This window comes from Drosophila sulfurigaster, chromosome 3 (genome assembly GCF_023558435.1).
Source record: "Drosophila sulfurigaster albostrigata strain 15112-1811.04 chromosome 3, ASM2355843v2, whole genome shotgun sequence".
In the NCBI taxonomy this organism is placed as follows: Eukaryota; Metazoa; Arthropoda; class Insecta; order Diptera; family Drosophilidae; genus Drosophila; species Drosophila sulfurigaster.
Window position 1 is genome coordinate 34,154,040 of NC_084883.1, and position 13,641 is coordinate 34,167,680.

Here is a 13,641-nt window from a genome sequence, read left to right on the forward strand (position 1 = left end):
ATTATTTAAGATTTATAATTTATGCTTTTTATCTATATTATAAATCATATTGTATAACATATTTTTAGTTGTGTATAAATAAATATTTGCTTAGGTATTTGACAGAACATATGCTTTCTACTATTTATATTTAATTCTCAGCTGTACTTAAAATCCTAGATTTTTCACGCATAAATCATTTTTTATCTTTTAATATATTTTATAATTTTGATTGCTTTCTCAATGCGTATTTTTTTATTTCCGTTTTAAATTTTTTATTAATATATAAACTTGTTCATAATTTGCTACTTTTAATTCTGTATTTTAATAATTCTATATTCATTGCAATTATTTACTCTTATATTCACTTATATATTTATAAAATCAATCGATCTATGCCAGAAATATTTCCTTTTCATACCAATGTTTCATTAAGTTAATCATCTTTTAAAATGCAACCGCAATTACTCAAAATATGGCAAGAAATATGCAAAACTCTGCACATTTGCTTGAGTCATCAATTTTGGTAGCAGGTTTGGCATCGTAACCAAGGGTCGTCTGGTGTTATCTTGGGTCGATGTATCAACTTCAGGCTGGTGCCTGGTCTAACTCAACAAAATGGAAGCACTTTAAGTTTCAGCCAAGCGACAAGTCCTCAATTATCAGATTTGCATGACTGATATGCCGAACCAACTGGCCACAATGCTTTCTTCCTCTAGTGATGGCAGGCAAGGATCCGAATTTCTGGTCTCTGTCTCTCTATGCTCTGCCGCAGCATAATATTTCAAATGAAGCGTAGAGGAGCGGAGCATAGAGCAGGACTCATTATCAAAGCACAGCATGTGGTTAGCCCCAAGTAGCGAGGCAAAGTTCCGTTCTGCTCTGCGTTTTGGATGATGCTGATGATGAAGCAACACTGCAGAATTTCAGTCAATTTCCTCGAAATTGTTTTTTGTTTGTTTGCCACACACAGAGAGAGCGACTTTCCTTCCTCCTTCTCCATCGACTCGCTTAGGCTTCCTGTCTGCCTCAGCTTTTGAGGCAATGTGGCATTGTTCGGTGTTACAGGCGACAGTGTTAAATGGTTGCAATATGTCATCAGGTTGGCTTCACTGCCAACTTACCCAGAGTCTGAGTAGATGTGCCAGCCATGATAGTCCAATCATGGCAAACCAAGCTACCAGCCAAGCAACCAAGTTAACAACAAGCCAACCATGTGTCTTTCGGGTTCGGGATGCGGCGCCATTTGTATGAAAAATCGCCAGGATGCTAATACGTTTGACTTCCGTTGACGGATTACCGACTATTTGGTCTATGCCTGCCCTTCCTGACTGCCATCAAGTTGAGCCAGCTCCAGCTCCAGCTCCTTCTACTTTTGCTTCCCCTTCAAAATTGCTGCGTTTCACATTTCATTTGAATATTTTACTTGAATGGTATTTTTTTGTTTGGTTGCTGGTTGCTGTGCTCTCCTCGCTCATTTCGAATCGTGGAAGCTATCTGATAATTTGCTGCTGCTGCTTCTCAGTCGAGTTGTCGTTAGCGAGACAAAGCCCCCGTTGCTTTGATAAACAGAAGGGCCTAGCGCCAACTGGATGAATGAGTAATACACTGAGAGAAAGCGAAAGGAATGTCAGTAAAAGACTTTTTTGGAAAAAATAATCATAAGCAGGCTTAAAGGTTTGATTATGTAAGCATCAATAACTTTGTGGTTCTCTGTTTACATTATTAATAAACACTGTTTCATAGTAAAAACTGCTTAATTACAATAGAATTATGTAATTACTAATTTTAATAAGTTAAACTTAATATAGAAGTATTCGATTCTCATAATGCGTTTTTTTTTTAAATAAAGCTAATTGATATACCGCAAAATTATTAAAAATATACCAAAGTTATATTTGATATATTGATCCAGTCCTGCATTTATAAATATATTAGATTGTCAGCCAAAGCAAGTAATACCCGTAGTTATTATGAGTTTTTGACAATGCAAAAGAATCTCATATTAATAAATACTTGTATCTTTCTTGTAAATAAAAGACAATGCAATGGAATTACTGATATTTCTCTATTTATTATTATTTTCAATTTACTATACAATATACTAGTTCTATTCCAGCAAAATGAAACAGCTCCTCAATTGAGGCTTTCTTAATTATCAGCAATAAATCAAGCAACTGATCGTTTATTTTAATAGATTTATTTTAGAAAATATATATTTTTAAATTGTCTTGTATTTCTCTCAGTGTACTGCTGGTTTGGGCGCATTGATATGCAAATTTTTCAAATTCGTTGCAGCTTCTCTTTTATTTTTTGTTTGGTGTTTTGTGCTTTGGTTTTGGTTTTGTTGGCTGCTGCTTTGGGTTGGAACTTTTTCTATTTTGGCACCATTTTGATTGCCATGAATGAGTAACGACCGGAAAGCTGTTTTTATGACCAAGTGATAGCGATAGCCCGGACATTGAGCTCCAAAATGGCCAAGGTAAACCAGACAGACAGTAGCTAGGTGAATTGGCAACTGAAAAATTGCAAAATGGGAGATGGGGAAACTGAAGCTACGTTTTCAGTTGATAAGCGAGCAAATTGAAAACGGCGTCGACATCGGAGGCGTTGAAATGACAAGCGACCCGTTGATTCTGGCAATTTTGTTGATGGATTTCAGTTAATGGTGCTGGCAAAATTACTGCGCTACGGTTTGTTGCGAAAAATTTAAATAAATTGCTCTCATTTGTGTGGGGCTATGCAAACACTCGGCAAACGAAACATCATCATCATCGTCGTCATCGTCATCGTGTTGCGTTTTATTTTGTTTCTAAATTGAAATTGCAGTGCAAACAATTTAAATGGGATTTGCATAAATTTTCGCAGTGCTTTTGCAATGGTCAAGCCGGAAACTAAATCGGTTTTGTGTGCAGGACAAATCACTTGTAAATTGAATTACTTTTGCCAAAGCAAGCAACCCTTTTTTTTTTGTTGGTTACCTCATACTCATACTCATCTAAGTCACAAACTTCTTTCACACTCACACTCGACGATTCGAATTGAATTTCACGCATATGTGCGTTTATACAATTTGGCCAATTTTCAATAATAATAATAATAATAATAATAACAACGCCAACATGCAGTGTGAAAAGTTGTCATAAAATCGGATACATGAAAGACAAGCTTCGATTGCATTTCGAATGACAGACTTAGAGATGTGCTATATACTTCAATTGGCAAGCTTTACCTATTGTCTTTCGTGTGATCTCCCTAGAAGTTTCGCACTTACAGGGTATGTGGAGAAAGGGTTGACATTCGGCTGCAGGCTTTCCCCGGCAACAACTCAATTATGTCTGGGACACACACATGACTTGACAGACAGCTAGCAGCGCCTGCATTATGTTCCTTTCTTTCTGTTTTTTTTTTCTGCTCTTTTTTATGATAAGTAGCCGCTGGCTATGAAAATCCTTTGAAAAGCACCCGCACCCAGCCACCCACAGTTTTTCTTACTCTTTTTTTTCCCTGACTGCTTGTGGCAGACCAATCAACACCAACAACACACGAGCTGTGCGACAGCGTTTGCCAAAATCACATTTTCCATCAATTTTCGTACATGATTTGCGCAAAATGTTCATTCGATATCGGCGAAAGGGTTCGAGAGGATGGGTGGAGGGACTATAAAACTGCAACTCGTCAGCAGTTGAAGCCGCTTAAAGCCAACGGCTGTGGCCATATTCGGTTTAATACACGTCACATGTTTTGACGTGGTCACGATGATAACCTTTTTTTTTTTTGTTTTTTTTGGTTTGTGGTGTTTTTTACAATTTTATGGTAATGCTGCAAAATGTTTTTATAAAAACATATTTTGTAACAGTCCGCAGTGAGAGAGAGTGTAAAAACCAAAATAATAAAACCGAGTGAAAAAAGGATAATAATGCGACACGTTGTCCACGAGAGGCCCATGCCAAAAATTGTTTGTTGTTGTATTGAAAAGCATTTTACTTTGATGTTTCTCGTTTTTTTTTATTTTGAGCATTCGGTTACCTTCCTTTTTGCTGTTGCCGTTGCGTTAATAAATGCAAATAAAATATGTTTAAATTGCATTATTTAAAAAAAATTGCGTCGTTAATTTATATGCAAATACATTTTTGATAGCTAAAATGTCACTGACTGCAGTGGACGAGGATGCCAATTTTTTTTTTTGCTTTATGTTTTTTGTTCTGCAGGTATTTAAATTTTATTTCATATACATTTTTGTTTTTTATTGTGTTGTGTGGCCAAGCTGGTTAGCCTTGCGGCAGCGCAGCAGGGCCCATTAATTTTGATAGTTGCGCCATGGCATATGAGAGATATCCTTTTGATAGACGTGCAGTGGAGTGAGTAGGAAAAGGGAAGAGTTGGAGTCGATGGTTAAAGGGAATCTTCGGTTGAATTGTCATGGCAATGCCGGACTTTTTTATTAAACATAATTTTATTAGTTGCATTTCATTAATTTGCAGATTTCACGCAATTTAATATTTATAGTTGGTTGACCTCGTTTCTAATTAAACGCAAATATTTGGATAATTAAATGGCGCAAATTAGCAGCTCGAATTGGTTAAATGAACAAGGCAAAAAAAAGTTCTGAGATTTAAAGAGAACTGATTGTCATGTTTAAAGACAGTTGCATAATCAAATCTACATGACATTATGATAATATATTTGCATTTATGTATATTTATTTAATAATTTCTTTTAAAATTCATAATTAACAAATTTTAAGTGAATTAATTTCTTCAAAATATATACGATTTTTAGGAACCTGATTTATTAACAATTTATAAAGAACTTAATTAAATTTACTTTTCAGAAAATGACACCAATTTTCGGTATTTTCATGGAAGAAAGTCCACAACTGCTATTTCAAATTTGCAGCCAAAACTTTGTGCACGTATGCAAAAGTACGAAAAGAACAGAAAAAGAGAATAAATCTATGCTCAATTTTACAAAAACAATGTGCAAGCGATCAACTAAGAAAAAGGAATATGCAAAATCAATGCACTGCTATTTCAAAGTTCACAACTGTATACAACATTTAAAATTAAAATAAAATGTATTTATTTATTATAGTTAGATATAATTAAAATGAACACAAATTTATATTTTATTTGATTAACTTTGTAACAATATTAAATTTAGTATTATACAATAACTAATAGTAAGTAATGTAAGTAAAATTTATCATCCAAAATCCACAATCAACAACTACCAACCAATCCACAAAATATTTCGAAATCTATGCATTTCCATCACTTTATTTACCAGCCAAAATCTATTCATTGTCTAGGGAAAATCGTTAACTAAGCGTTCGTTGGCGTTTGCGGATATTTTGCGTTGCGAACAAAAGCTCTTTGCTCTGCCTAATTCACTTTTAATTAACAAATCCCAGCCAGTCAATGCCAGAATGCAACCAGAACAGAAACTTTGTTAGCAAATGAAAAGAAATTCAATTAAGCTTATTTGAGCGTTAAAAGCCAATCATGTCAGAGCCGACCAAAAAGCACAATGAAAAGGACATGCAAGGACATCGAACAGAGGCAGACTCATCTCACTTTAGAGAGCATTTAATGGATGGAGGAGGGACGGACAGCTTAACGACAAAAGGGTTGCAAAAAGGTGTCGCTGCCTCAACACATGTCTCTGCCACTTGCAGTTGCAGCAGCAAGTTGCACGTTGCAGCATGCAGAGGGGGATTTTTCGGGCTAAAGCCAAAGCCAAAGGCGTTTTATGTGAATGCCTTCTGATTTAATTGCACCCTCGAAGTCAGATTCAAATATTGCATTGCAGAATGATTTGCAATTTGCATTTGCGTTCGAAATTTTCTCCAACTAGCGTCCGTTTTTGCATACCAATTAATTAGATGCGAATGCAATTTTAATTACACACACAGTCCAGAGTCCGCAGTTGTGAGTTGCATTTTGCAGTTGGCGATTGCATTTGGTAAATTGCAAAATGGACAGATCTGGAATTTATGGTTGGTGTTGGCTTAGCGGCCGCAGACCGAAAGTGGATTATAAGAGACGTTTTGCCTCATCGAAGCTGGTGGCAACTGTACACCTCACACATTCCATTCCATTCCATTTTCGTTCGCCTTGATTGATCGCCGTCCGTCTCATTCTAATTCTCTTTCTCATCGTTGTCGAGCGTCATCGTCATTTACCCATACGTCAGTCAGTCAGTGAGTCGTAAATGTAAGCAAACATGATGGTGGTCACGTGTCGGCCATGTAAGCTGCGAGCAGGACACGTGTCCTGCTCTCTTGTTGTCTTCAACAATTTTTGAAGTGCCTTCGCCATAAGTGAGAGGGGTTGCTTCAGAGAGTGGGTTGAGTAAGCAAGTCTCTCTCTCTTCTTCTACACGCATCTTCTTTGCTGACTTCTTCAGCTGCTGTTGTGCGTGAGTTGTGTGTGTTTTTTATTCGCCGTGTGTCGGCGCTAAGCCTAAAAGTTTGATTTGATTTTCGGTTTTTTCTTTTTTTGTTGCTAAGCACATTAACGCATGTTTTCACTCATCAACGCTTGGCTAAGTGTTTTAGTTGCAGAAGGGGCGAAGAAAAGGCGTTACAATAATATTTTGTTAAGGCATACGGCTAATAAAAGAAATCAGGAAGCTGCTCCAGTTGCTTTATTAACATTGCTTTGCATTTTGTTTACATAAGTTAGAGGTAGTGTTGGATCAAAGGATTCTATTAATCACAGAGTCTTGAGTGAATAATATATACACATTTTATCAATTGAATTTTATAGCAAGCTTAATATAAGCTTAATAAATTTTTCTTACAAAAATTTAATAATACCAGACTTCTTAAAAACTCTCAAACATGATTCCATTACCAAACACAATAAGCGAAGAAGTTGAATTTAGGATTTATAGAATTTCTTTTATTTGGCTTAGATATTCTAAGCTTTTTGACATATAAATAAATGCACATTTTAAGATATTATTATTGTAAGTTTTCATATATAATATTATTGTGGTTAAACATGACAAAATTTGTTTTGCAATTTTCTATTATTTTTTTCTTAAAAAAGTGTAAAAATAGATTCTTTAATTTTGTTTATAGTAAACTTCTCAACAAATAAGTAAAGAGTAAAAAGGTAAGAAAGCACTTTATTACCGAAAAAGTCTATTATTTACCTTCAATTTTTTTAATAATAGACTACTTAACAATAGCGTAAAAACGCAATCCATTATCAAATAAACCACTTCACTTCCGCGGCACTCAAGACCCAAACAATAACCCCTTCATGAGACACTTTATCAGGCACTCGAAATCCATTTCAAATGACTTCATTTTCTAATTTCCAATTGAAATATTGCATAAAATGTAAATGGAAAACGTGGCCGGGATAACAGCCCTGCGCATGGTCTACAGAAAAAAAAAACAACCAAAATCAAAGCTGTAAAAACGCGTTGCATGTGGCAAGCGAGCGACGCACGCACAAAGTCCAACAAACAATTGCGAAACATTTACACGGACACACGCTGCAGCGAAACAACAATACAAATTCGTCAAAAATCAAAATCGAATCAACAACAAAAAACTAGGACTATGGAAAGGGTAGCTCAAAGTGAAGAAGAGCAGAGTAAAATCTCGCTGTTCTGTGCGCCTCACATGACTTTCGACACCCCGAGGCGACGTTTTGGGATTGTGAATTGTTGCACGCGTCGCATTCGGGGCAAAAGTAGAAACAATCAGAGTGAAAAGCCTCAGAAATAGTGGCAACAATAACAAACAACAAATTGCCCCGAATCAGTTTGCGAGGACATGCGCCACAAAGGACTCGACGCCTGTCGCTGTTTGCACAGAAGTTTGGCAGCAGCAGCAGCAGCAGCAGCAACAACAGCGGCAACAATTATTACATTTGTTTAACTTTGCCCCATGCACTGCGGGGCAATTATGTTTGAATGCTTTTGTTTGCTGCTCTCGCAGCCGACGGCGACTGGCGAGTTAATTTAAGAAAAACTCTCGCAGAAAGGCTTGAGCTTGAGTCTCGAAAATCCTTTGCGTGTGCCAAGTTCTGTTTTAATTGCTTCAAAAATTGCTCATACGCTTCATTGCGTCGCGAAGAAGTCCCGGGAAAGGACATGACAGCGCGGGGCGCAGGATACGCACCCTGTTGCTGCCGGCATTGGTCGACTTCTTATTGTTCTTGCTGTTGCTGTTGTGGCTTGACAGCCGCAACGTCGGCCACTGTGCAAACACTTCACAAACAGGATATATCCAAAAAGGAAACTCGAGCTCAGTTGTGTTTAGGGCAGACTCTCACTCATTGTCCATTATACTAATTGCCTGGTCGAGTAACAATTTTCAATGCAAGACCGTCACATAAATCAACTGCATATGACCAATTAATCATATAGTCTCTCTCACCATAAAATAACACCTGAACCGCATGGGCAACATTTTTAATATGTGTGTCGTTTTGTGGCTAAGTAAACAAAACCCGCAAGCCCCAGAAAAAAAATAATGTGCAAAACCCCAAGCGTAAAAGCCGCAAAACCAAAAATTGGCTACCAAAATCTGGTCCTGCTTTCCATATAGTCCTAATTGATTTATGAGGGTTTTTTGTCGGCCAAACCTGCGAACCCAAAAACAGAGGCCAAACCAACTGTTTGTTTTTGCTTTGTGTTTTGTTTCGTTTTGTATTTGTGCAACTCGCTTTTTTAGATATCACCCGAGTGCAACGTGAAATTAAGCTGAAAATTACGCCAAATAAATGATTTACGCAAATAAATGGAAATTTATTGAGTCCAACTGTTTTGGGCATACATCATTTTGCCCACTACACATATTTCTCTACACATTCACAGCTTCTGTTTTTTTTTCTCTTCTCCTACGTCATAAAATGCGGCAACAGCAGCAGCTTGTGATATGCAAATTTACATTTTGCATTGCATACTTTTTGGGGTTCGAACATATTGCGGCGGATTTTAATTAAGCGCAAAGGCAACAAAACAAGAAGGAATAATGTATTATAATATGTAGTGATTAGGCGAAGTGTAGATGCTCTAAAGCAGTAAGAAACATATTTAACTTTTAAATATGTATGTATAATTCAAAAAGAAATAAATATTTGTTCTATATAAGCAATTTATTTTGGGTGAAATAATAAAAATATAATTATAAAATGTAAATAAAAATATAAAAGTAATATGAAATATATAAATATAAAATAAAATGAAATTAAAATTAATTTATACAATTTAATGATACAACTTTTTGAATATTATTGAGATTTTTTAAAACAAACTCCAAAATCAGTAAAAGGTTTTTGAAAATGATAAGTTATAACACAAGATTAACTAAATAGGAAATACAGAAATATATAAATGTAAATATATGTAAAATATTATAAATATTAATATTCAAAAGATTGATCAAATAATGAAGATTGCTGTACTTTTATTCATTCATATTGAATATAAAAGAAAAGATTTATATTTTTTCAAATATTTTTGCTTTCTAGTTAGAAAATTTATTCTACAATTTTCTTTCTATGCAATGTATTTTCGATGAGATACAATATTTTCATATTAAATTTAATATATTTTTTGAAGAGTATTTTCCATGAAAAATAAAGTTGTATTTCATTTTAGGTAAGGGTATTAAAATACGTTGGAAAAAAGGGCACCCTAAAAAACGCACATATGTAACAGGATTAATGCACTGTCCCTTCGATGCTGCTGCTCTGCTGATATGTTCTCACATCTGGCGTCATCAATGGGGCTTTCCATTTGATTTGCATGGCATTTAATGAAACATTATTTTCGAATTTGTCTGTTTAATCGTGTGACAATTGGTCAAATGCAGAGCCCCGAGCTCCCTTGACATATAAATCAAAGGATTCGATTTCCAATTTTATGTTCATTTATTTTGTGTTTTTTGTCTCTCTATTTTTTGTTGTGTGTTATGTTGTTGTTTGCAATCAGTTTGTGTTTAATGATTTGCAATTAGGAAATTAGTTTGATTTTTAATTAACATGCGGTTTTGGGGCTATTTTACTATGTTTTCATTTTCCTTTTCATCGCAAGCGGTTTTTTGTGTGTCGCTGTTTTTGTTGTTGTTTGTGCAAATTGCCACGCAAATCATTTAATGCGTTTTTGTGGTTAGAATTGTTTTTGTTGCCTTTGGGCAGGACGATGGCCAGATTTGCATTTAATGAGCTTCTAAGTGGATTTTAATTTAATTAATGGATACACTTCCATTTTTTTCTTGCTTACAAATTTTTTTAGCTAATTTAATTTAAAGTTTGTTTTTAGTAATTTGGAGAACGTTTGATAGAAGAGGTAATATGTATTTGTATTTGTAATTAACTTGTTTTTATTTGCCCTTTAACAGTCAAGCAATTTAATATACTAAAAATATAATTTATATACTTCGATATGTAAAATATCTTAACTTCCTTTATTTATATATATTAAACATCATTCATTTTGATTTATTTAACATGACATTTAAATTTTGTTATTTCTTATTTTTACAATATATGGTCAACTTTGAGTAGTTTAATAATGAGAAAGATATTTTTTATATTTAAACTTTGATTAATCCTTTAAATGTTGCATAAAAGAACATCAGTCTAAAATAATGTAATAACATAAAGTATATTTTAAATATTTGTATTTTTAAAATGTCTTTAAATTATCAGTCATCAAAACTTCAAATATTAATTGTCCATATATTTTTTATCTTACAAAAACATTTTTAATGATGAAAAAATGCAATACATTTAATAAAATATTTCAAGTTCCCTTCAACTGTCAGTCATCAAAGCTGTAATTATTACTTGTCCGTCTATTTATTTACCTTTTATCACTGTTTCTACTAAGAACTCTTCTTTGTCCATAAATTACACCTAAGCCTTTTTTTGCTGCTGCCTTTCTATGCCACAAATTCATTTAGTGAGTGCATTTAATTAAATCTGCGGCGCATTTAATTCGCTTGCCGAGGAAAAAGTCGAAAATCTAATTAGCTTTTGGCTCAACTCGAAGGAACTAATTACCACGGCAGAAGCAGGACACAGAGGAGCACAGAAGGATGAAGAGGAGGAGGCGAGTTTCATGTTTGATCCAGTACAAATTAACAAATTGTATACTCTTATTAAGAGCAAAGCAAACGGAAAGAGCACAAAGCACACAAAATGAAGGCGAACCACACACAAAACACGACGAAAAAATTGCAAACGTCATCGAAACCAAAACTCACCCCGCCCACAATTTCCTCTCCCCCTCTGACTCAGTCGCATGCTGTTGTGCAACGCCTCGTGCTGCACTCAAGTGGCTTTATCAGTGGCAACCGCAGCTCTCTTGGCAGGATACGTACTAATATCCTTTAGAAATTGTTTTTTTTCTGTTCGTTTCGTTTTCATTTTCGGAAAAAGCAAAACGGCGAATGAAAATTGCATTCAATTGAGCGCATTTATTGTTTGAATTAAGTCATGAGGAAAATTCCATTAGGTTGGCAGAGAAATTGCACTGCTGCTCGATGACTGGGGCGTGTTGCAGCAGCAGACACATGTGGCGCATTAGAGGCACGACCTTCGTGCCACTGCTGTGGCAAGTGCCTCGAAAGGCGAAAGCGTTAAATGGGATTTTGTGCAAGCCAACAACAAGGAGCGGCTCAGCTCTCAGCTCAGCTCAGCTTTTCTGTGTCTTTTGTCTGAGGCGCTGCAATCAGCGACATGCCACATGCTGCATGCGGCATGCAACCCACCTGCAACAAGCGCTCGCTTCGAATATGATTGACAGCTGTGCCCGCTGCATTTGAGTCGCATGAAATTGAAAGGCAGAAAAACAGCAAACACAAAAAAACGGCAGCGTTTGATTAAGTTCTTTGACTGAACAAAAAATTGAAAAAAATCAGCTATAAGAACAGTGATTGACTCTCATGATACCCTATAATCGTTCGCACATAAATCAAACTTCAATTGATAGTGAAATTTAATTTATGCGATGCCCACTTAGTATTTATTTATTATGGCAATAATTTTGCAAACATTATCAAACAATTTGTCACAATCAACATACCCGAAAGGCAGTCAGAAAATAAAAACAAAGAAGTCACTTACAATGTTGTGATTGGTTTTTCCTTGCATGAGTTTATTAATTTCGAGTCGAGCCTTTTGGACTTCTTCGGCTAATTAGGCAGAAACCACAACAGAGGCCTTAAGGGAGGAAGGAGATCTGTCTATGTGTCCTTTTATGCAACTTTGCTGCTGACACTCTAATTAATTTTCAGGGAGTAGACAAAAGTACTCGAAATGCATTTACACAGAGATAAAAGACAGTTGCAGTTGAGATGAAATTAAAACAGCAAAATGTAAAAGTTTGCCACAGAGTGGAAGTTACCCAGTTGACATTGTTTGCCCATACACTTCATTTATTTGGAATTAGAGCTGGACGCTGGGCAGCAGCAAAAACACTCGCAATGCACTCAACGCCAACTGCCAACGAATTTGAATCCTTTATGAAGCGTGGCACAAACAACACAAACCCAAACACAAGCACACACATAGATGCTCCTGCTCATGCATATATTGGCCAAAAGTAGCCTCATCTCCACACTCGAGAGTTTTAGTCTTTCTCCTCTCGTATGTGCAGCAGACCAAAAACCATTGATTGTCATCGAATAGCTCTGGACCAGGATGTCCTGGCAGAAGGAAACAAGAAAGAAGGACACAGTCAAGTGCTTGACTGTGAGATACCCGCTATACAATTTGAATAAAAGCAAAACAGTTAAAATATACCAAATTAATATAATACAATATATTTGGTATTTCTATATTATTACTACATTCAAAACATACAAAAGTGTGCAACTTATGCCTGATAGACAGTCAAATTATAAAATATACCTAATAAATATACCGAGAAAGTACTAGAATACACCAAAGGCTATGTTTTGTGTATTGATATAGTAAAGAGAGAGAGAGAGAGAGAATAGAAAATATACCAGATTCACAGCCAAACCAAAAGTATTTATTTAATATATTTTACAATTTTTATCTGATCAAATTATCGGGAAAATAGCTATAGTTATTATTGTCAATACCAAATTTCGAGATTTTAGCTTACTACGCTAGCTTACGCTTCTTATCAATTAGTGAAGGCGGATGTGGGCAGGGGAAAAACTTGAAACAATCTTGATCTGTCTGCAGACATCAAAAGTATTGTTGATAAAATTTTGTCACTATAGCTAACAGTCTCTTATATCTAGGTGTTCAAACAGGCGGACGGACAGACAGACAGACGGACAGGGCTATATCGTCTGGGCTGTTGAGAATATATATACTTTATAGGGTCAGAAATGCCTACTTCTGTGTGTTACTGGAGACACCCAAGTTATAATACCCTTCTACCTTATAGGTAGCGGGTATAAAAAAAGCAGCTTGAGCTTCGCAAGTGACCAAAGTGTCCAGCTGCAGTCTCCAACCTTTTCCTCTCTCTTTCTCTTTTACTGCAGCTTACGTGTTTTTGTACATTTGTTACGCTACACGTAATGCAATGACTGTATGAGTGTGTGAGTGTTGTCCTGTGTGTCCTGGCATCGAGTCCATGCCACGTCACGCTACACTTGATAAATCTCTAATGCCACTTTGGGTGTTCCAACCGCATCACAGCGTTCTCCTTCTCTCT